Below are 25,390 nucleotides of genomic sequence, written 5' to 3' on the forward strand. Positions count from 1 at the left end.
ACCCCTGGTCTTGATTATCTGCCATCCTTACTGCTGCTCACATACCGAATTAAAGACTTCTGTTTAAACTTTATACTGTTGTTTAAGTTTAGTCAGCATAAGAACTGTTAAAACAAACAAAAAAAAAATATATATATATATATTATATATATATATATATATATGAATGAATGAATGACTTGGATTTATATAGCGCCCTTCAAGGTACCCAGAGCGCTTTACAGAGATCATTATTCATTCATTCATACACATCCTCACTGGTGGCGGTAGCTACGTTTTGTAGCCACAGCTGCCCTGGGGCAGACTGGCGGAAGCGTGGCTGCCATATCGCGCCAAATGGCCCCTCCGACCACCACCAACATTCATTCATATATATACATATATATACATATATATATATATATATATATATATATATATATATATATATATATATACATATATATATATATATATATATATATATATATATATATATATATATATTTACTGGGGGTCATTCACTAGCAAGGACCACGCCATCAACAGGATACGTTTAAATGATTTATTGATACGAAGATGATAACGATGACGATGGTGATGATAATGGCGATGACAATGGCGATGATGATGATCTATGGATCAGTCGATGCGTTGTGGGGAAGCTGGTAGGGAATCCGCCGCAGCGCCCGGGCAACGACGAACCCCCTAGGAATCTATGAGGTAGAGAAAGAGAGGGAAGAAGGAGAAGAGAAGAGAAAAGGGGTGGGGGGGAGGGGTGCATAGAACGAGAGCGAAGAGGAAGTGAAGGTTAGGCTGGTATTTGAAGGTTTGCCGGAAGAGGCGTGGTGCCGGAGGAGGCGTGGTTGAGGCGTGGTCCTGCTCCCGAAATTCGCTTGTTAAGCTCCAATTAGTGTAGAAAATGTTCAAATGGTCATTGTATTTTAAGCATGCTACTTTTCTATCACATTGATGCTCAGCTCACACTTTGGAAACTTGCACTGTGATCACTTGTATATTGTTGGACTGCTCTTTCATTTACTTACTGAATCACTTACCATTTATATTTATAGTAACTCATAAACTGCTAATTCCATTACATGTTTTGATATTGTTTATACTGCTAAAAAACTACGGGTCCATATCTCCATATTTACAAAATCCGTTGCAACAACTATGCCAAAACAAATTCCTCGTAGGTCCAGAATCAGAATCATCTTTGTTGGCCAAGTTTGAGCGTTGCCCGACAAGGAATTTGACTCCAGTTATTCCGCTCACTGTACCCAGATTTAAAAAGTAGCAAAGAGGAAATAAACAAATGTACAGTAAATAATCAAACATGGCACTTATTAACATATATACAATTAAAAAAGAGAAAGGTGCAGCAGTACTGAGGTCGACATGGTAATGACAGCTCTTAATAACATATACAATTTTTAAAAAGTGAGAGGTGCAGCAGAATGAGGTAGATATGATTATATTATTGGGAGGTACGTTGTTACAGCATATTGTACGGTGATTGATTCTCTGAGACTCTATGAGTTATGAGAGTTCAAACTAAGTAACGTACAGTAACGTACTTGGCAATAAACCTTTTTCTGACTATGATATATACTCTTTCACATTACAGCCATGTACTTAAGGAGCACAAAAGAAACATCGTAGATAAATATATATAATTCAAACATTAGTTACTTATGAGTTTTAAATATAACACACGGCAGAAACTATGTAGGGGAAGATTTTTTTTACGGAGCCCCTTTGGTGACATTTGAATAAAATAAAATGATGCGTGGCCACGCATTAATAACTCATGGCTCCGTATTTTTTTCATTATGCACTTTGAGAAAAAAGTCGAAATGTCAAGAAAAAGGTTGACATGTGTTTCAACTTTATTCTCTACATTTTGACTTTTTTCTCAAAATTATATTTCAACATTAATCTTGACATTTCGACTTTTTTCTCGACATTTCTACTTTTTTCTCAAAGTGCACAATAACACAAAATTCTTCCCCTGTCAAATAATATTTCTCCTGCGTGGCCCTGATACTCTTCCGTACAAATACAAGATGTAACGTTACCTCTGAGTTCCGTTTCAGAATGCTTTTCTTTATTCTTTCTTCATCACAGGGCAGTGAAATGTGAACGAATGAAAATTGAAATTGTAAATGAAATTGCTCCTTCCAGTGCAGACACGTTGGTGCACATGCACATGGGCAACACATTTGTTTTTCATTTGTCAACAGGGTGTGAATAGCTCAGCTGATGGGGGCTTGCTATTTGTACCCTGGGTGCAAATAGTCACTCCGTTTATTTTTTCATATATAACCGATAGCTTCTCTTTGAATATTTCAACACAAGATCCTGGTATTCTGTAGACACAGCTTACTAGTACATTTTTAGATTTCTCCATTTCTATTAATACTGTGATACATTCCATTACATAGTTCTTACATGCTATCATAGCTTTATTTCTGTAGGTTTTATCAATGTATATTGCTACTCTACCTTTTTTCTGTTTTCTATTCATATGATACATTTCATAACCTTCTATTTCAGCCAAGGCGGTTTGTTCTTCGCTTAGCCAAGTTTCAGAGACTGCTATTATTGTGAAATTAGTCTTTAACTATTCTAAACAATGTTTGATTTTTGACAGATTTTAATTTAAACTTCTTCTATTGAAATGTATGATTGAGATTCCCCCTCCTCTCTAAAGTTGTTCCCAAACTGTTCTTCAGTCTAGTATTCACAGTGGTTCTGTATGTTAATGTAAAAATTATTCTCAGGATAAATATCATTTTCAATGTCATGACCCCTGTAGTCTGTGAATCTAGATGTTTTAAGTCCAAGGGCCTCACATTCAGTGATATTTTGTCTCATGACATCAGTTGGGAGTGAATGGTTTGTGTCAGGGCTTGTCATGGGCTGTGAGTTTCAGGAGTGACAGTCATTCTGCTTGTGTGTCCTTTAAATTGTCATTTCTTGAACTTTTCCAGCTCCATGATGTCTTTGATGAGCAGCACTTTGGATTCCTCAGGTGTTCCGTTGAGTTTTATAAATACTTTGCAGTTGGATGTCTATGTTGATTGGATCTTGTTCTGCTTCCGTAAATTATTAGAAAATAGAACAAATACAAGACACTGATAATCTCCCTCCATCTGGGGCTCCGTGCAAGATCTCACAGTGGCCTAGCCAGTCTCCAGATCTCAATCCCATAAAAAATCTTTGGAGGGAGTTGAAAGTCTGTGTTGCCCAGTGACAGCCCCAAAACATCACTGCTCTAGAGGAGTTCTGCATGGAGGAACGGACCAATCACTGCTCTAGAGGAGATCTGCATGGAGGAACGGACCAAAATACCAGCAACAGTGTAGAAAACCTTGTGAAGAATGACAGAAAACGTTTGACCTCTGTCATTGCCAACAAAGGGTATAAGTATTAGTAAAGTATAAGTATAGTATAATTAGTATTGAGATTACTATTTTTTATTGACCAAATACTTATTTTCCACTATAATTTGCAAATATATTCTTTAAAAATCAGACAATGTGATTTTCTGTTGTTTTTTTTCGTCATTCTGTCTCTGTGATGAAAATTACATGTCTCTTTTATCGTTTGGGGGTGGGAGAATTTGCACAACTGGGGCCTCATTTACAAAGAGTGCGTGGATTTCTACGTTGGTCCGTGCGTGGAATTCTTGCGTACGCAAAAAAAAAATTCAGATGTTCAAAACTGCGTACGCCCAAATCCACGCACGTTTCTTTGAACATCACAATCAACGTGGAGTCGAGTGCACATGCAGTTCTGTGAAGAGTTGTGGGTTTATTATGTTCATAAAGTTTTGTGAATGTTAATATTTAGCGTTAGTGCATCATTACACTCTTTTCTTTTTCTTGTTTTTAATTTAAGAACCGACACCAGAACTTAAGTCGTGGGACGAAAAACAGCTCCTTGTTCCGTTTTACTGTCATGCGTATGATATACTAACGGATTAAGCCCAATGTACACATGTATTGAGTCTCATAGTTCGCATTGTGGATGTCCGTGATCACCTCTGTGTAACAGTGTGAACAACATAAACTCATGTTTAAAACATGAAGCATCACGATCAGATTCCTCCACGCGGATTGTTGCAGCTGCAGGAGGAGAGACCGGTCTAACACTTTCTATAGTCCTGCAGCCGACTCCATATAAGACTCTGAAAGTAGCCCAAACATTCAATAAAAACTTTATTCATATATTGCTGATTCACATCAGTTTGTACCAACCAACCTTTCAGTGACATGTTAGTTTTATTTTAAAAGACAACTTTAGAGAACTGTTTTTTTTTGTTTTTTTTTTTAACCTTGTCTGCACACATATTAATGGTTGATACCATGCCGGTAGAAACCTGAGGCGTACATATGTGCATTATTACTGTATTTAGTATATATACATATATATGCATACATACGCATACACATACATACATGTACACATTCAAACCCAGTGATTTTTTTCTTTTTTTGGGGGGGTGGCGGGGGGGTGGCATCCACTGCCAATCCAGGAAGTAGGAACACACGGAGGCCTCACGTCAAGCACTGGAAATCTGCAACAAAAACCACAGACAAAACACAAAACCGACACGGGGCCGACCAAAACACGAGCAGCGATCGACCCAAATCTCGAGATCCGAATACGGTCTGAGCTAAGCTACCGCTAACTAACCCCAAAAACTACAGAGCAAGCATGCAGGTGAACAAGCCAGTGGATGTGTGTGTGTGCGTGTGTATGTACATGTCTGTGTGGCTATTTGTGTGTGTATGTGTGTATGTATTTGTGTGTGTGTATGTATATGTATACGTGCGTGTGTATGTACATGTCTGTGTGGCTAGGTGTGCGTATGTGTACATGTATGAATACATATATATATGTGTGTGTGTGTGCTTGAGAGATTGTAGGTGTATATATATCTGTGGCTACATGTGTATGTATGTGTGTGGGTATGAGTGTGAAGTGAGAAAAAATAAGTTTTGTGTCCTGAAGATGCCCTGGGTTCCCAAAACACAGCTTTAGTTTTAGTCAGCCGCGCACCTGCTGTATATTATAGCAAATGCCTGTTTTTTCTGTGAGAAAGGGCCTGGTTCGCATGGGATTTTGGGTCCCGTGGGAGCCGAAACTTGTTTTGAGAGCTTGCGGACGGGGGGGCGAATAGGTCTCCCCCCCCCCCCCCCCCCCCCCCCCCCCTCCGCAAGGTGCTGAGGGGGGAAAGGTATAAAAGACAGGGAAACCAGAAGTATAGCCAGAGTCGGCCGTGGGTTCTTGCAAAACGCCCGGCGCGGGGTTTTTCCTTGGCTTATTCAAAACCGGACTGCCGGGCTCTCCAGTCTGTGTCGAGGTAAGAAGGCCCTTTTAACCCTTTCACCTGTGTGTGATTGCAACTGTGATGATTGCTGCTGTTTTGCGGGGGATAGCTTGTCGCGTCATCCTAGCAAACGAGTGATATTGTGTGTACTGCCGAGTTGTGGGGGGTAATTCGACACTTATCCTAGCAAACGGGTAGTTATGTGGATGTCTTCTATGTAATGCTTGCTTCTTGCTAATAAATGTATTCATATTTCATAGCAAAGAAGAGGTGTGTGTGTGTGATTCATTTTGGTACAGCCGACCACTCCTAGAACCTAATTAAGATTTCTCCCAAAACAGAGTGTGTGTGTGTGTGTGTGTGTGTGTGTGTGTGTGTGTGTGTGTGTGTGTGTGTGTGTGTGTAAAAATCCTATCAAAGTTCCACCTGAAGTGTATGTATAGTGGGGAGGGGGGGGAGCAACCCCGCCACCCGCAAGACCAGGGGCTGACAAGGAAGAACCCGGAACCCAGACCACCAGCAACCCCACAGAGGGGAGAAGTAGGACGGAGGTCCCCCCCCCCGGCGGCGGCCGAGGGTACCCGCCCACGACACGGGAAGAAGCAGCCAGAGATCCCGCGGCGGCGGACCGTGACCCAGGCAATCCCCGGCCACGTGGCCAGGAGGCCTTCACCCTGCAGGCCAACGACCCCCACCCGGCGAGGGGCCAGCCTGCCCGGAGAGACAGAGCCGCCCCGGCCGCCGACGTGGGCAGGAGCACCCGCCCCCACGAAAGTGGACCTCCAGGACCAGAGGTGCGCCCCGCCGCGGAGGCAGCGGGGGGGACCGGAGACGAGCCCGGAGAGAGGGAACCCCCCAACAGGGCGACACCCGCGCGGGCCCAACAACGGATGGCCCCAGACCCAGGCATCCCATTCATTCATCCATTCACCTATCCGATATCTATACTAATAATAATATAATATACTAAACACAATAATGATAACAAAGATAATGATAATAATAATAATATAATAATAATATTAATAACCGGTTCTTTAATGTTTGTCTGTTCAGACGTAGTTATTGATATTTTATGATCTTGCTTTTATCTCGAGTAGTCTTCCCATACGGTCGTCATGGTGACAGATGTCCGACCTGTCAGCAGCTCCAGCTGAAAGCATCATGTTGGTCTGAACCGGAGCAGTTGGTCCAGTTCAGGGCAGAGATCCAGAAGAATCCTCTTGGTACCTAAACCAGCTGATGGTCCAGTCTTTGTCCTGGACCACTCGTGTGTAACCTACCTGGTGATGTGGGGACTGTCGTGTCCTTCACGTGTGGTCGTGAACTTATTGTTGACGTCATGTTTCCTCATATTCTGGACTTCAATGCATCACCAGTGAGTGTCGCCAACACACAAAACCTCAGAAATGTGCGTACGCCAGCCTTGATGTGTGCGTGAAGGACCGCAACTTTCAACGTTCAAATAACTTTTTGAACATCTGAAGTTATTTTTTTTGCTATTCCTGGATTTTACTAAATATCCATACGTGATCTTTTTAATAAATATGTTATGAAACATGATATATTCCTGTACGATTAACTTTTTTGACAAATCGTCCTCAAACCTTTTAGGCTTGACAAGTACAATCCAAAAAAATCATTGTGCCAAGTTTGGTGTTAATGAAGACTTCAGGTAAAAGGGTACTGAAATTTATTAAATGTACAGAAATTATAACATCAAAATATCAAGAAATGTTAAAAGGGGCCAATTTAGCAAAGCATTCGAGGAATCGATCCTGAAAGTTTAGCTCTCAAGGACAAATAGTTGATTACATATATAATACATACACAGGAGCTAGCCAGTCGGAGGAACATCTTCCTAGCTCAAATCAGGAACATGCAGTGACTGCTGGGTATTTCCTTCTTGGAGAGTCTACTTATCCTTTGCAGGACTGGCTCTTGAAACCATTCCATGACACTGGACAACTGACAGCAGAACAGTCTGCGTTTAAGCACAAAGTCAACCGAGCACGAGTGGTTGTGGAAGATTAATTCAGCAGGTAGTCTTCTGTGATGTCCGACTGGTGAAATGAATGGTGATGACTTCCTGTCCACTGCATAATCTGTGTGAAAGTCATGGAAAGACTTATGAAACATCATAGGATGTACCTGCAGCAGCACCACTTCAGCCAGTGGTGGCAGTGGCTCGGGGTGGAGAGGAGGAAGGCAGAGATGTTAGAGATGCGCTAATGCAGTATTTGTGGAATAGTTCATACTATAGTTAGATTACATTCTGTATCTCAGAATGGTGTAACAATAAATATGAGCTTTTTGCAGATATATGGATTTTGTCCATCCATCCATTTCCATCCACTTGATGTGGGACTGGTTAGCGGGGGCAGCAGTCTGAGCAGAGATGTCCAGACTTCCCTCACCCCACACATTTCCTCCAGCTCTTCTGGAGGGATACAGAGACGTTCCCAGGTCAGCCAAAAGACATTCCCTCTGGTGTGTCCTGGATCTTCTCCTGGTGGGACATGCCAGGAACACTTTCCCAGGAGGTGTCCAGGGGGAATCATATGTTAGTCTTTCACGTTTCGGTATGATGTTGTCTGATTATTTTGCTTTTTTTTTTTGCTGTGCTGAGGTGTTTTTTTTCAATTCCACACTTCATACTGATCACATCTTTAGAGTTTATTACTCGTGTTGGGCGTCGCCCATGTGAACTCTGGACTTATAAATGTGTATGAACATTTTGTGAATGTGTATATTCAACTTTGAAACTGCTCAGCTGAAAATCGGCTGCAATGTGCCTCCTGGTGATCTCGGCCGAGATAGTCCGTTTACGACCCCCACTGCCTAGCTCGAGATAGTAAGTTTACGACACCTAGGAGGGGGGTCAGGCGCAGTATAGCCCCCACAAACCCAGCAGGGTTCCCGCCAGACCTGGAGGAACAAAGGAAAAGACAACGCAAAGGGACCAGGAACAGACTCCCTGGGGTGACGACACCAGGGGGGGGTTCAGACTCAGTGGAGCCCCAGGAAGCGAGCCCTGAAGGGGGGGACTGTCCCTCTCAGTAAAACCGCCCCAAGCCCAAAAGCGGGAAGTACCCAATCACTTGCCAGGGGCTGGTGACATCACGCAGCCCGCGGAACTCAAACTCCCGTCCTGCCCAGTGCTCACTCTCTCTCCTTCAGCCAGCGGACCGAACGGACGTTCCTGCCGACGGTGCAGCCGCTGCCGCATCTACTCCCCGAGAGCCTGGGGCGGGGGGGGAGCCGTTCCGGACCTGCATTAACAGGCCGGGCGTAAAATCCGATACCAGAGCGCGGCGCTCTCAACTCTCTCTGTCTGCTAACTCCTTTCTTCCTTTGAGCACTTTCCCCACACCAGGGACCGTGCGTCCAGGACGACTGCTCCGCCAGAACCCGCCGTAGAAGCTCCAGCCTTGGACCCGCGAACCCCTCCCGCAGCCCGGCGACACACACGGGACGTGAGCCGACGTTCCGAGGGAGGAACCGGCCCCCCCGTCGCAACGAGGCCGGTGTTGAGGCCGCGGTCAGGACCAGAGAGCCGGCGTGAGGCGCCGCTGCAGCAACTGTTGCCCTTTTCTTTTTGAAGTAGGAGCAGGACAGAGACTGAGGGACCGCTCGCTATCGGAGCATCCCCGCCAGAAGCGATCGGCGGTGGGGGCAAAGCTGAACCGGACCTCTCCGACACCGGGAACCCCCGGCAGGAACCCGGTCACCACCGACAGAGCCCGCAGCCCAGATCCAGAATCCAGAGGAGACGTGAGGTGGCGTGTGGGCGATCAGTCAGTTAGAACGGTGTAAAGCTGAACTTATGTTTAATGAGATTACTGTATGCGTATTACTGTACGTTATCATTATTGTGTTCTTTATCATCATTTTTATTATTGCTTTGATTTCTTTTTCCCATTCCATGCATTGAACTTTCATTTCATTTTTTTATTGATTGTTGTTTTCCTAGTTAATTAATTGTTTTATAATACTTAAGTTCTGCCATCAGGATTTATTGGGTATCTATTCACATCTTCTTTGATACCCGTATGTAAATAAATTCTGATTGATTTTTAACGAGTGGTTGTTGTTATTTCATGCAAGATTTGGTCACAAATTGATTTGTTTAAGCAGAGCCTAGTGTTCGGACATCACGCCTTCATTGTTATTCTGTAAGATATAGTAAGATTTGCTGTTCTGCAGGATAATTCAAATCATGTGAGACTGATTTTCTGCTGTTTTAGTTATGGAATCCGACCGGAGTAAGGCCCGGCGGTGGTGCCCCGAGAATTATTATCATTTTGATAATACGATTTGATAAATAGTCAACTTTATTAATTATTAATAATTATTAATAATATTCATTAATAGCCTTGGATAACCAATCAGCTTAGCTGCCTGAGTTGCACAACACTCGTGTGAGTACGTTGGTGTCTCTTTAGCTGACTTGATGTGGTAAAAGCTGCTCTACACTGATCACATTTGAACGGTTTATCTCCAGTGTGAATACGTTGGTGAGTCATTAGATGACTTGATGTGGTAAAAGCTGCTCCACACTGATCACAAGTGAACGGTTTATCTCCAGTGTGAATACGTTGGTGAATATTTAGATAACTTGATGTGGTAAAAGCTGCTCCACACTGATCACAAGTGAACGGTTTATCTCCAGTGTGAATACGTTGGTGAGTGCTTAGCTGTCCTGACTGAATAAAAGCTGCTCCACACTGATCACATCTGAACGGTTTATCTCCAGTGTGAATACGTTGGTGAATCTTTAGGTTACTTGATGTGGTAAAAGCTGCACCACACTGATCACAAGTGAACGGTTTATCTCCAGTGTGAATACGTTGGTGAATCTTTAGGTTACTTGATGTGGTAAAAGCTGCACCACACTGATCACAATTGAACGGTTTATCTCCAGTGTGAATACGTTGGTGAATATTTAGATAACTTGATGTGGTAAAAGCTGCTCCACACTGATCACAAGTGAACGGTTTATCTCCAGTGTGAATACGTTGGTGAGTGCTTAGCTGTCCTGACTGAATAAAAGCTGCTCCACACTGATCACATCTGAACGGTTTATCTCCAGTGTGAATACGTTGGTGAATCTTTAGGTTACTTGATGTGGTAAAAGCTGCACCACACTGATCACAAGTGAACGGTTTATCTCCAGTGTGAATACGTTGGTGATTCTTTAGATGACTTCGTTGGGTAAAAGCTGCTCCACACTGATCACAAGTGAACGGTTTATCTCCAGTGTGAATACGTTGGTGAATCTTTAGATGACTTTGTTTGGTAAAAGCTGCTCCACACTGATCACAAGTGAACGGTTTATCTCCAGTGTGAGTCATCTTATGTTTTCTCAGACCTGATGAAGTAGTGAGGACTTTCTTGCAGTGATCACGGCGATAACTTGTGGGTCTATCTTTGCCTTTATGTTTCTGTAAGGACAGAGAAGAAGAATGAAATCATCTTGTTGGCTGACTCAGAAAAGCTTTTCAGTTTCTATAAAGTGGTGTCTGTCTAAAGTGCTGTTCTTGACAGCCAGAGACCTTCAGATGAAACATCTCAGTACGTCAAATCAAAAGTGTAAATGGTTAAAGCTACTAACACGAAAACCATCAAAATAGTTCATTAATAGGGATGGGTATTGATAAGACCATTTTTCATTCTGCTTAACGATTCGGTTTTTATCGATTCCCTTATCAATTCTCATTTGGGAAAAAAGAGACAACAAAAAGTTAATTAGCATCACCAATATAAAATAAATATTCTCCTATAGAAATGAACAAATACAACATGCATCATTGTCTGGCAATTCCATGATTCCAACATGTTTTCTAAAAGAAAAAATAAATAAATAAATAAAATTGTCGTTTTGGCAGTGACGGTAAAAAATATAAAAGATATATGAACTGAGCACTCAAAAATAAAGCCAGTCAGCCAGTGACAAATACAACCAAGGCAGAGTTCTCCTCCTGCAGTGTTGCTGTAGCTTTTGCAGGATGGGTAAAATCTCACCATAGGTCGCACTTTTGTCACTGGAGACTGCCAGTGTAAAGGTGTAATGCTTTTGCATGAGAAGCACAAACTCCTCTGCTCTTCTTAAGTCCTCATTTTATCAAGGAGCAGCATGTGTTAGGTGGCTCAGAGGGGTAACATACACAACTTAAATGCTTATGTACTATTGTGCTTTTCATTTGATCATGATCTAATAATTTACATGCAAACATTTCTATGTTGCCTGCAATATAAAGTATCTTACTGAGCACGTTTTGCTTCTCCTTTAGGACCACTTTTGCCAGTCCCACACTTTTGCCAGTGTGGGACCTCTTCATCCATACAAATCACCAGGCGAATTCTTGCTGGCCAGTTGGAAATTGCAGTGCAGTTATACAGCTTCCTGTCCTCGTATAGATTTATTGTTGACCAGTTTAATGTTTTTTTTCTTTTTTTTTTAAGTAATATTTGTTCTGTAGACTTGTAAAGTCTAGAACTATTTCTTCACCTTTTGGCCGTCACTGCCAAGCCTAAAAAAAAACACTGAAGGAAGTCATGAGGAACCTTTTGGGGTGAAGTTTGCCAGAAACTTTGGAATTTCAAGATTCCACCAACAGGGCAAGGAAAAAACACACCGTACGGTCAGCGTTTTTAGATACAATCCCATTATTATCACTGGATGATTAATGTTTGTTTAACCCTTTTTGACCTACCATAGAACAAGTCCATCTAAGCATATTTTTACATTTTTGCATAGGATACTGCCATTTTATTGAGTATTTTTATTTCCTATACATCAAAACAACCAATATATAAGCCAATTTTAATAATCTGTATGTTGCAATTGAGGAGGAGTTATGGGGAGGGAAAAGGACTCGGGAGGCATTATCGAGGGGTCATACTTAACGTGACAGCCCACTGTCTGTTTGGTTGGTCTTGCTGGCTTCACCACCATCAGAAGAGTTGACTGATGCAGGAGATGGAGCAGGTGGCAGATCAATGCTGAATAACAGGATTTATATAGCAACTTTGCCCCAAATCCATCCATCCATCCATCGTCCGCCGCTTATCTGTTCCCGGGTCGCGGGGGCAGCAGCCTCAGCAGAGATGCCCAGACTTCCTTCACTCCAGACACTTCCTCCAGCTCTTCCGAGGGGAGTCCGAGGCGTTCCCAGGCCAGCCGAGAGACATAGTCTCTCCAGCGTGTCCTGGGTCTTCCCCGGGGTCATCTCCCGGACATGCCTGGAACACCTCCGTCCAGGAGGCATGGAGGTACAGGTCCAGGAGGTACAGATGCCCAAGCCACCTCAGCTGACTCCGCTCAATGTGAAGGAGTAGCGGCTCGACTCCGAGCTCCTCACGGGTGACCGAACTCCTCACCCTATCTCTAAGGGAGCGTCCAGCCACCCTGCGGAGAAAACTCATCTCGGCCGCTTGTATCCGCGATCTTGTCCTTTCGGTCACTACCCAAAGTTCATGACCATAGGTGAGGGTAGGTGCGTAGATTGACCGGTAAATCGAGAGCTTCGCCTTTCGACTCAGCTCCTTCTTCACCACGACGGTCCGGTACATCGACCGCATAACTGCGACGCTGCACCGATCCGTCTGTCAATCTCCTGCTTCATCGTTCCCTCACTCGTGAACAAGACCCCGAGATACTTGAAATCCTCCACCTGAGGAAGGACTTCTCCACCCACCCGGAGAAGGCACGCCACCCTTTCCCGGTGGAGAACCATGGCCTCGGTTTTGGAGGTGCTGATTCTCATCCCTGCCGCGTCGCACTCGGTCTCAAACCGCCCCAGCACATGCTGAAGGTCCCGGTCCGATGAAGCCAACAGGACAACATCATCCGCAAAAAGGTTCCCAAACCGGATCCCAGCCCTGCCGGAGTCCAACATGCATCGGGAACAAATCTGATCTACTTCCGGCAATGCGAACCAGACTCCGGCTCCGATCATATAGAGACCGGACAGCCCTTAATAGAGGGCCCCGGACTCCATACTCACCGAGCACCCCCCACAGAATGGCACGAGGGACACGGTCAAATGCCTTCTCCAGATCCACAAATACATGTAGACTGTTTGGGCAAATAACCATGAACCCTCGAGCACCCTGCGGAGGGTGTAGAGTTGGTCCAGTGTTCCGCGACCGGGACGAAAACCGCATTGTTCCTCCTGAATCCGAGGTTCAACTATCGGCCGTATTCTCCTCTCCAGTACCCTGGTGTAGACTTTCCTGGGGAGGCGGAGAAGTGTGATCCCCCTATAGTTGGAAGACACTCTCCGGTCCCCCTTTTTAAAAAGGGGGACCACCACCCCGGTTTGCCACTCCAGCGGTGCTGTCCCCTTCCTCCATGCGATGTCGCAGAGGCGTGTCAACCAAGACAGCCCTACGACATCCAGAGACTTGAGGTATTCAGGGCGGCTCTCATCCAACCCCCGGTGTCCTGCCACGGAGGAGCTTACAAACTACCTCAGTGACCTCGGCTTGGGTGATGGATGAGCCCGCCCCAGAGTCCCCACTCTCTGCTTCCTCAGTGGAAGGCATGTCAGTCGGGTTGAGGAGATCCTCGAAGTATTCCTTCCACCGTCCGACAATGTCCCCAGTCGAGGTCAACAGCTCCCCACCCGCACATAAACGGTGCCGGCAGAGTACTGCTTCCCCCTTCTGAGGCGCGGAACGGTCCGCCAGAATTTCCTCGAGGCCGACCGAAAGTCTTCCTCCATGGCCTCCCTGAACTCCTCCCAGACCCGAGTTTTTGCCTCCAGGACCGCCCGAGCCGTGGCTCGCTTGGCTTGCCGGTACCCATCTACTGCGTCAGGAGTCCCACAGGCTAACATAGCCCGGTATGACTCATTCTTCAGTCTGACAGCATCCTGTACTTCCGGTGTCCACCACCGGGTTCTAGGATTGCCGCCACGACAGGCACCGGAGACCTTGCGACCACAACTTCGAGCCGCCGCGTCGACAATGGAGGCAGAGAACATGGTCCACTCGGACTCAATGTCCCCCGCCTCCCCCGGGATCTGAGAGAAGCTCTCTCGGAGCTGGGAGTTGAAGACGTCCCTGACAGGGGGCTGAGCCAGACGTTCCCGACAGACCCTCACAATCCGTTTGGGTCTGCCCGGTCTGTCCAACCTGCTCCTCCGCCAGCGTATCCAACTCACCACCAGGTGGTGATCAGTTGACAGCTCAGCCCCTCTCTTCACCCGAGTGTCCAAGACATGCGGCCGAAGGTCAGATGAAACGACAACAAAGTTGATCATCGACCTCCGGCCTAGTGTACTCTAGTAAGCCATGTGTAATCTAACTCTATATAACATAGAATCAGAATCAGAATCAGAATCAGCTTTATTGGCCAGGTTCGAACATTGTCCAACAAGGAATTTGACTCCGGTAATTTCGCTCTTTGGTATTAAAATAAACAATAAACAAATAAACAATAAACAAATGTGGTATTTCTATGTACAGTATAAACATTTTAAAGGTGCAGCAGTTTGAGGTAGTGAGAAGGACAGTTCTGAATAAAAATAAGAATAAGTATAACCTATTTACAATTTTAACAGACAAATTATACAAAAAATACAAGAAAAAAAAAATTATACAAAAGAAATACAAAAGTGAGAGGTGCAGCAGAGTGAGGCAGACATGATTATTAAAGAGGGTGCTAGATGATTTTTTTTATGGCACGTGTTTGGTTACTCTGAGACTGTTATTTGTGAGAGTTCATCAGAGCAACCGCTTGCGAGAAGAAACTGTCCCTGTGTCTGGAGGTTCTGGCGCACAGAGCTCTGTAGCACCGTCCAGAGGGGAGGAGTTGGAACAGACTGTGTCCTGGGTGTGAGGGGTCTGCAGAGATTCGACCTGCCCGTTTCCTGGTCCTGGACCGGTACAGGTCGTCGATAGATGGGAGGTTAGTCCCAACTATCCTCTCTGCAGACCTGATTGTCCGTTGCAGTCTGTGCCTGTCCAGTTTGGTGGCTGATCCAAACCAGACAGTGATGGAAGAGCAGAGAACAGACTGTATGATGGCAGAGTAAAAGGTGATCAGCAGCTGCTGTGGCAGGTTAAACTTCCTGAGCTGCCGCAGGAAGTACAACCTCTGCTGCGCCTTCTTCCTGACAGAGTTAATGTGGGTGGTCCACTTCAGGTCCCTGGAGATGGTGGATCCAAGGAACCTGAAGGAGTCTGAGGTGGAGACAGTGCTGTTGAGGATGGTGAGGGGGGGGAGTGGCGGTGGGTTTTTTCTGAAGTCCACTGTCAACTCCACAGTCTTGAGCAGGTTCAGCTCCAGGTGGTTCCGACTGCACCAGTGGACCAGCTGTTCCACCTCCTGTCTGTACGCGGACTCGTCTTCCCGGATCAGGCCGATGACGGTGGTGTCGTCCGCGTACTTCAGGAGCTTCACAGAAGAGTCCCCTGAGGTGCAGTCGTTCGTATAGAGGGAGAAGAAAAGTGGTGAGAGGACGCACCCCTGGGGGGCGCCAGTGCTGATGGTGCGGGTGCTGGATGTGATGCTCCCCAGCCTCACCTGCTGCCTCCTGTCACTCAGGAAGCTGGTAATCCACTGACAGGTGGAGGCAGGCACTGTGAGCTGGGTGAGCTTCTGGTGGAGGATTGCGGGAGCGATCGTGTTGAACGCCGAGCTGAAGTCCACAAACAGGATCTGCCTGTAGGTAGGGATCAGATGAAGCAGACAGTGATCCGAATGTCCAAGAGCTGCGCGGGGAACAGAGCGGTATGCGTTCTTAATAATGGTGTAACAATGGTCCAGAGTCTGCGTGTCCCTGGTGGGACACGTGATATGTTGCCTGAATTTCGGGAGTTCGTGAGTGAGGTTTGCTCTGTTAAAATCCCCCCAAAAAATAAAGAGTGAGTTCGGGAGTTTTTTCTCCAGGTCTGTTATCTGGTCGGCCAGATAACAGAAGCCACACAGCCAGCCGCTGCGTGGCTTCAGCCACACACGCGTCCGGTGGAACGTAGACGCCGACCAGAACAAAGGATGAAAACACGGTGAATAAAACGGTCTGCAGTTTACGAAAAGTGACTCTAAGTGAGGGCTGCAAGAGTCTTTTAGCACTGTGACATCTGTACACAGGCAGCACGGTGGCTTAGTGGTTAGCACTGTTGCCTCACAGCAAGAAGGTCCCCGGTTCGACTCCCAGGCCTTTCTGTGTGGAGTTTGCATGTTCTCCCCGTGCTTGCGTGGGTTTTCTCCGGGTACTCCGGCTTCCTCCCACAGTCCAAAAACATGCATGTTAGGTTAATTGATGATTACACCGTAGGTGTGAGCGTGAGTGTGATTGTGAGCATGGTTTGTGTGTTTATATGTGGCCCTGTGATGGACTGGTGACCTGCCTCTCACCTGAAATGAGCTGGGATAGGCTCCAGCAGACCCCCGTGACCCCGCAAGGGATAAAGCGGGTAAGATAATGGATGGATGGATGGATGGACATCTGTACACCAACCTTTGTTTATATAGAAGCAGATCCCGCAACCTTTTTTCTTCCCTGAGAGTTCCCTGCTGCGATCCGCTCGGATGAGCTGGAATCCAGGTATTGCGCTGTCCGGGATCAGATCACTGATCCAGGTTTCAGTGAAGCAAACGGCGGCAGATTTGCTGAAATCCCGGTTCTTTGTGATGAGCATAAGAAGTTCATCTATTTTATTTGTAAGGGAGCTTACACAAAGTAGATGCACAAAGAGCCTACCTTTATTCTCCGTACACCGTGAGACCCTTTCCTTTTGCATGCATTAGAAATAAATGTGTTTTGCTTAACCTGGATGTTTCACTGTTCTTGATAACCAGAATTTCCACAAAAAAACAAAATAAAGACAAAAAAAAATCGAAGTGGACATGAACTTTTATGAACTCAGTGGATCTCATTCATGAAACATGAGCAGAATAGATTCATGGGTAAAATCAGAAGGGGAAAATTTCCTCACTTTGTGTTGCTGAAATGTCCATAGTTCTAAACTTTTCATTGGTGTTAACAAAATCTACTCCTGCCTCTGACCATGTGCAGAGCTTTTGGAAATGACAGGTTCACATAAATACTGGTGTCAGCCTTGGACTTTACAGCGTGAAGCACGGTTATTTTTACACTATACTTATAAACTACATTTTAAACATGATAATACATTCAAAACATAACATCTACCCATATTCCTCTGCTTATCCGTGGTTGGTTCGCAGGGGCAGTAGCGTAAGCAGGAAAGCCAAGACTTTTGACTTCCTAGCCATTTTTGGCGCTTTTCCACTAGTACCTACTCAGCCCGACTCGGCTCGTCACGCATCGTCACGCCTCTACCCGCTTGTTCCTCGTTTGTTTTTCCACAAGCAGGTGAGAAGTGGGCGGGTTGGGGTGAAGCTGCTCTGACGTACTCGATTGCGGAACCCCTTTGTTCGTGTCGGCGCAGATGAGAAATCAGCTGGAGCCGCGAGCGGCTTAGAGTAAAACAGGGTGCCTGTGGACTTCCGGTTATGGTGCGCTGCTGACCAGTCGCAGCAACGTGGCTCGCAGCTAACTTTCTGGAAAAAGTCTGAACAAGCGACCGTTATTTCAACAAACTAGCTTTAGAAGACCTGTTGAAGCAAGGAGTGGAAGGATGCCGCCAAAAAACTCTAAACCTGGACAACAAACATCAAAAACGGCGCCACAAAGTATCTCGACCGACATCACTGCAGTCAGTGTTAGCAATGATGCTAACGCGAGTCAGGGCGAAGCCAATGCTGGAACCCCCTCAAACAGCGACATACTGGGCACGATTCGTACACTGAGGGAAGAATTCTCCAGACAGTCTGCTGACATGCTGGAAGCAGTTAACGGAAAGAAAGGATTTACTTTCACAGTCCAGGAGGATTGGGGAGGCGGAGGAGAGGGTCTCACAGATGGAAGAAGAGGTAATTGCTCTCCAACAAAAAGTTAAACAACTTGAGGGAACAACAGAGCTGCTGAGAAATAAAGTACATGACCAAGAAGACCGAGGAAGACGCTCCAACTTGAGACTAGTAGGTCTCCCCGAAAAAAACAAGGGTTCAGACATGTACAGCTTTTTGCAGAACTGGCTGCCTATGGTGCCCGGTGACACTTTCACCTCCGCCCCCATCATTGAGCGAGCAAGCTCAATGAGTTGGAGTAAGCTTGGCCAAGCTCACTCCACCCGGTCCTCATCTCCGAGACAGATCATCATGAAGTTACTGAATTATAAGGACCGGGAGAAGACACTGCGAGCAGCGAGGATACAGAAAGAGGTGCAGTATGAAAACTAGCGGGTTCAGTTTCTTCCCAGATCTTTCGGCTGAAATCCGCCAGCAACAGCGGCAGTTTGATGCCGTTAACGTCCGACTCCGATCCATGAACATCTGCTACGGGTTACTGTACCCGGCTCACCTGGTGATCACACATGACGGGCAGCGCCGGATCTTCAAATCCGTTGCAGACGCAGAGGAACATCTCCGGGGGCTGCAGGCTGCTCCACAGGGATCCCCGCGACCCGAGAGCCCCGGGACATGAGAGCTGAGCCAAGCATCTCCTGTGTCTTTCCTCTTCCCACCTTATTCCCACTCCAACATTAAAGGTATGTATGTGAAATCACTGCAGTGACAGACTGAGGACCTTCGTTTGAAACTATCTGCCAGCTTTTTTTTTTTTTGGTCTTCTCTCCCCATCTACAATATGGGCGCCTTTAGTTGTGAACTCCTGTGGTGGACAATTTATGCATCTTAATGACTTTAAGTTTTAAATACGGGCACCTCACCTACCCGGACTTCAGAGATATTTTAGTCTCTGTGGCGCTCTCTCTGTCTGTTATTATTGTTACAGAAACATATTATTATGTATGACAGCGAGGGGACTGATTTAATTTAATTTTTTTTTTTTCCTTCCCTCTTTCGTTTTACTGTTAGTTGAGCTTAAGGTCTGCCTATCTCCAATAAGTTAGCGAGTCTATTGGAATGGGTCAATATTTACATTACGTTGCTCCACATCGTGTGGATCAAGTGTTTTGCATAATCAAAGTTAATTACTCAGGGGTTTTTTCACTTGCGCTTCGATTGGGGAAGTGAAAGAGGGGTTCATGGGAGGGGCCAAGTTCTCAGGGCTTTGTTTGTATGTTTCTAATTTTTATCTTTTCCAGTCATGCTATCCTAATACACAGCCAAGCAAACAAGTGATACTATTATTGTTAGATGAATAGTTCAGAGTTAAAAATCTCTAGCTGGAATACAAGAGGACTAAACAAATTGGTTAAACTTAAGCAGGTACTTGGTAGAATAAAGCAAATGAAATTGAATATAATCTTCCTACAGGAAACTCATCTGACACAAAGTGACATCAGCAGGGTTAAAAAAAGATGGCCAGGGCAAGTTAATTCAGCCTGCTTTACTTCTCAAGCTCGGGGGGTCATGATATTGATTCATAAAACGGTCCCTTTTAAACTGGTTCAAAAAACATAGACCCATCAGGGAGGTAGATTATACTTAATGGTACCATAGTGTCTCTCCAGATTAATTTAATATGCATACATGGTCCTAATAGTGATGATCCTGTTTTCTATCAGAACCTCTTTCTTTCCTTATCATCATACTCTGGACAATATATAATTGGCGGTGATTTTAACTGTGTGCCAGACCCATTACAGGATCGCTCTACTGATAATGACACTTCCCACCAACAAACAATAGGATAGAGATAGAAAATAACACATTGGAACTCCCACTGTACTTATATCTTTAGTCTTTACAAATAAAAAAGCTTATAAAACATACACATAATCCATTTCTTAAAAACACTATATCAGTCTGGCACGAGGCCCATATCTTCTTAAATGAAACTACCAAACTGTCATGTTTCACACCTATTTGGGGAAATGATAGTTTCAAACCAGGGAGGCGTGATGCAGGATTCTAGCAATGGATGGACAAAGGGCTAAGCAAAATTGCAGACCTGTATAGTGAAGGTACTCTAATGTCATTTCAGCAGTTAATAGATAAATATGACCTTCCAAGAAAACACTTTAAGTATCTACAAATCAGAAGATTCATTTATTCCCAAATTAAAACCAATTTGGTACCCTCAGTGTCCAACATTGAGCAGCTCACAGTAAAACATTTACATGATAGAGGCCAGTTGTCCATGTTCTACAAAATATTACTGTCAGGTTCCAAAGAAAACTCTCATGCATATCTATCTGCTTGGAAGAATGATCTTCAGGTAAACATCTCTGTAGAGGACTGGGAGAAGACATGTCTTCTTGCTCAAACCCAAACCATAAATACTAAGTGCAAACTGTTACATTATAAATGGCTGCTCAGGACCTTTATCACACCAGTTAAATGACACCATTTCAATCCCAGTATTCCTGACAATTGCACTAAATGTAATGAAGAAATAGGAACGTTGTTTCATTGCATGTGGAGCTGTCGTAAGCTCCAAGTGTTCAGGAAGGAGGTTCTCGAACTGGTTTCTAAACTAACAGAAAGCGTTATTCCTGTTGAAGCTAAAATATGTTTACTACATATATACCCTGAAGATTTTCCAGCAGGTACGACAGAAAAGAGACTTATTAATTTCTGCTTGTTACAGGCAAAACGCGTAATTGCATTGAAATGGAAGGATATTGTGGGACCTAATTCTAATCAATGGATTAAGGAGATGTCTAGCAGTTTGGCATTGGAAAAACTTACTTACATAGTAAGAGGTAAAGTCAAGAGTTTTTATGAGATGTGGACGCTTTTCTTACAATTTATGAGTGACGTGAGGATGTAAGATGCTTGTGAGTGGATAATTGTAATTGTACTTTTATTTTCAGTCTGGTTTTACTTGTGAAAGTTTACTCCAGCTAAGGTAACTCAGGTGCAAATAATAACTTGGTTGTAAGAGAAAAACAGAATGATGACTGATAATTACGATTTATTTAATTTGAATATATATTTTTTTTTTATTTATTTACTTTTAATTTTTTTTTTATTTGTATTTTATCATGTATTTCTTCCATTATTATTTATTTCTTCAATTTAATTTCCCCATGTATAAAATATGCTTTGTTGAAGGGAAATATGTTTCTCTATTTTTATTTTTTTTGTGAGGGGGATATATATTGTTTTTCGGCACTACCTTGTTCTCTATAGCTGATATAACATGAATTACTCCTATGTGGGATCAATAAAGTTCTTATTTTTGGCGTCTGAGAGATTATATATATTATATTTGGTGCCTAACAGTTTCCCAAGTATATTAGTGCGTCTGTGAATGAATAAATGAGACATAAAACGTACATTTCTTTGTAGAAAGGCACTTTATGAAAATGAGTGCATTTACTTGTATTAGTTTACAGCGCAGTCTTGAACATCCAATATGGCGGCGACGTTGACGTATCGCAGCAGCTCCATGGAGCGTCTACGTTTATATGTCTATGCTTTTGTTCGGCAGCGCATTCATTCAAGCCCGGTTTTTGGCCCTTGTGGCTTGCCATATATTTTAGTGGCGTTCATGGACAGCAGAAAACGCCGGTTTTTACGCCACTCGTTTAAAACGCGGCCTTTTACGGCGGGTTTTGTGCTAATAATGGCGTCTCTTCCCACTTTAACCCGCCGGCTGCGTCTCCCTCCCGGGATAGGAGCTCCAACAAACCCCGCTGCTCTGGAGATGTTGCTGCTACTCGGTTGTAGAACCAACCAGATGTTTCCAGAACTGCAGACACTCACGAGTTGGTGGAGACTTTAGATTATGTTTTAACTTTAGATTATGTGTTTTAACTTTAGATTGTGTGTTTTAACTTTAGATTGTGTGTTTTAACTTTAGATTGTGTGTTTTAACTTTAGATTGTGTGTTTTAACTTTAGATTGTGTGTTTTAACTTTAGATTGTGTGTTCCAACACCACAATAAAACTCCACCAGAACCAGCAGCATCTCCAACTGCTGCGTCCGTGTCGCCGCCACATTCACATATTCAGACGGAAACACGTTTCAAAGTCTCCGAGGAAGATCACGTGTTTGTGTTTTCTGCGGTTCCGTTCAAAGTTACGGACACGGAATCAAATAAAGTGTTTGGATCAGAATCAGCAGAACCTGGACCTGAACACTGACCTGCAGACCAGCAGAGGAAGATCCCGCTTTGGTCCTGATGCTGGACTCCTGGTCCTGGTTCTGATCCCGGTCCATCTCCGAGTCCTGGTTCTGATCCCGGTCCATCTCCGAGTCCTGGTTCTGATCCCGGTCCATCTCCGAGTCCTGGTTCTGATCCCGGTCCATCTCCGAGTCCTGGTTCTGATCCCGGTCCATCTCCGAGTCCTGGTTCTGCTTCGTTCTCGTTTAGTTCTGATCCTGCAGATCTTCAATCTAAAAGTTCGTCTGCAAAAACTGTGATGACGCAACCCGGAACCACGTGACCTCTTTAAAAACCTTTATTAGCAAATGTTGCTAAACAAACAGCAACAAGGTTTACAATAGTGTGGAACAAACATACAATGATGGAGTAAATGATACAAATATCTAGTATGAATCAAATGTAACGTCATTACATTTGATTCAAACCTATTAAGTGGATTCCTCTCCCTTTCAGGCGCTGGGCTCCGCCGGCAGCTGCAGGAGAGCCGTCACAGCGACATCAAGTGGCAGGAAAGTGACATTACATCAACAACAAAAAACCCTTCCTTTTTATTTCAGTTTAAGACAGAAGATAATCAAAGCAGAAAAAACATTTCTTCAGCAACGCTATCACTCACATGCACTTAATTTAAATACAGAGACTCTAAGCAGAACTAAAGAACCCAGAGCGTCTTCATGTGGCGGGCGGTGATTCGGGGAAATGTCGCCATCTGCTGGACGAATAACTGCACTGCAACAACAAACGGAGGAGGAAGGTTGGACCTCTGTTGGAGGAAAACGCATTCTAGAATTCTTTATAAAACCATAATATGGTTTATACCTTAATATGGTTCATATTAAATGTCTTTCTCTTTCAGATACGTGGACCTGGAGAACAACTAGACAACGTACCTCCCAAGAGTCTGTCCTTTCTGGAAACTTAAAGCCCCAAAAATAAACCAGCTTTACCTTCCACTGAATCATTCTGATCATTTGGTTTTGTCGCCTTCCTAACCTTTGTGTTTTGGCTACTTACTCCAGTTATTGATGGTATTTATTTATAATTAAAGGTATTCCCGGAGTTTTTGTGATCTTATCTGTTCCAGTAATGTAATTAACAATAACTTCAAGTGGATAATCAAACTATATATATATAATTTAACAAGGAACGAGACAAAGCTTCAAAGTTGAAAGAGAAACCAGCCACATTTATTAATACAAAAAGAACAATACACACATGATAAACAAATATATACATTTATATACAAAGTAACTGTATACAAATTATAAAAAAAACTATATACATTTATATAAAAAACCTCCTCCTTATTAGGGCCCGAGCACTGATAGTGCGAAGGCCCTATTGTATCTGTAGGAATTTTCCTTGTTTTTTTGTTTTCCTTCTTCCGACAAAATGAGGGCCTTTTTGCCCCCATAAACGTACCCCAAATTTTGCACGCAAGCCAGGCCTGGCGAAAAATGTGATATTTAATGGCTTTCATTAACCAGCCAATCACATGGCAGCAACTCAATGTATTTAGGCACGTAGACATGGTCAAGAGAATCTGCTGTGGTTCAAACCAGCATCAGAATGTCAAAGTACAGTGATTTAAGTGACTTTGAACATGGCATGGTTGTTGGTAACAGACATGATGAATGAGACATCTCTAATCTTCCAGAGACAGTTGAGTTTAGAGGCTCTGCTGGGATTTGAACCCAGGATCTCAAAACAACCGGGGCCTCACATACTAACGTTAATAATAAATAAATAATACATAATAAAAGTGTTGTACACCATGTTCCACTCATGTCAGGATGTAGTAAAATCCCCTTTGAGTAGATTTGGGTACACATTTTGGTTTATTGGGCCCTAACCGACGGTGGCGTTGTTGGTAAACAGAAAGAGAGCTTTGTTGGTCAAAGCAGCATGAAACTGTCAGAAGTGGGATTTGAACCCACGCCTCCCTTGGGAGACCAGAATACTCTGTACACATGAAGGAAGTACATTATCCTTAAGTCTGGCGCCTTAAACCACTCGGCCATTCTGACTACAACTATAACACCTCACAAAGTTATCAATGAAATTTTACATGACAATCAGGGTTTCTAGAGATGATTTAAACATTGTTTTACCAGTTTTACCCACGGAGAGTTATCCAGATGTGAAATAGAAGAAACTGATTTAAAGTAACAACCTCTTCCCCTAAGACAACTCAAAATTGAAATATTGACAAATATACATTTGTTTTATGGATCATCATCATCATCATCATCATCATCATCATCATCATCATCATCATCATCATCATCATCATCATCATCATCATCATCATCATCATCATCATCATCATCAATATAAAGTCCCCAGATTGATCCAGGATTACATATTGTATTCCAGACCTCCAAAGTCATCTCCAGCTGCTTTTCTCTGCTGCTTTTTCAAATGTTTTCCATGGTTGGAATAGTTTCATGGCTTATCATCTTGGTGTAGTTTTTCTGGGACAGTTGGGAGGTTTGTTGCATGAAAGTAGAAAGAAGAAGTCCAGGATGTGTGAGAAAGGCTTGACATCTCCTCCTGAGTTCATCCTGGATGATTCCGCTGCAGGAAGACGATCCAGGATGAGGAGGTGCAGCTATGTGAAGCCAGGTTGAACTAATCCTGGTTCGTGCACGTTGACGTCTGTCTTAAGCAGACCGTGAGGTCGGTCCCAGATGTCCTGATTCAGAAATGGAGGACGAGTGTCGTTGATGTTTCACCGAGTGAACAACAGCTTCTAATGGAAACGTAGGAGGAGCTTAAACAGCTGATACGTTCAGAAATGTCCTCCAGACGCTGTTAATGAACTCAGAGAGTCTGACAGACAACAGTGGACAGACTGAATGTGTAGTCGTCCAACATATGAGCTGTAGAGCTCATTTACTGAATAACTTCTTACTGTGGCTGAAATCAGTCAAACCAACATTGGCTTCCTTTCAC

General features: G+C 44.1%; 1 protein-coding gene and 1 non-coding gene across 2 annotated transcripts in view; one reads left to right on the forward strand and one right to left on the reverse strand.

The window, feature by feature from the left end:
* Positions 1-25,390, forward strand: part of LOC133442059 (gastrula zinc finger protein XlCGF49.1-like) — a 97,820-nt gene that overhangs the window by 31,325 nt on the left and 41,105 nt on the right. The window lies entirely within an intron of this gene.
* trnal-uaa (transfer RNA leucine (anticodon UAA)) lies at positions 24,348-24,462 on the reverse strand. Its single transcript has 2 exons — positions 24,425-24,462; positions 24,348-24,393 (listed from the first exon to the last, which is right to left on the reverse strand). It is a non-coding gene; the product is annotated as a tRNA-Leu (tRNA).

This window comes from Cololabis saira, chromosome 4 (genome assembly GCF_033807715.1).
Source record: "Cololabis saira isolate AMF1-May2022 chromosome 4, fColSai1.1, whole genome shotgun sequence".
In the NCBI taxonomy this organism is placed as follows: Eukaryota; Metazoa; Chordata; class Actinopteri; order Beloniformes; family Belonidae; genus Cololabis; species Cololabis saira.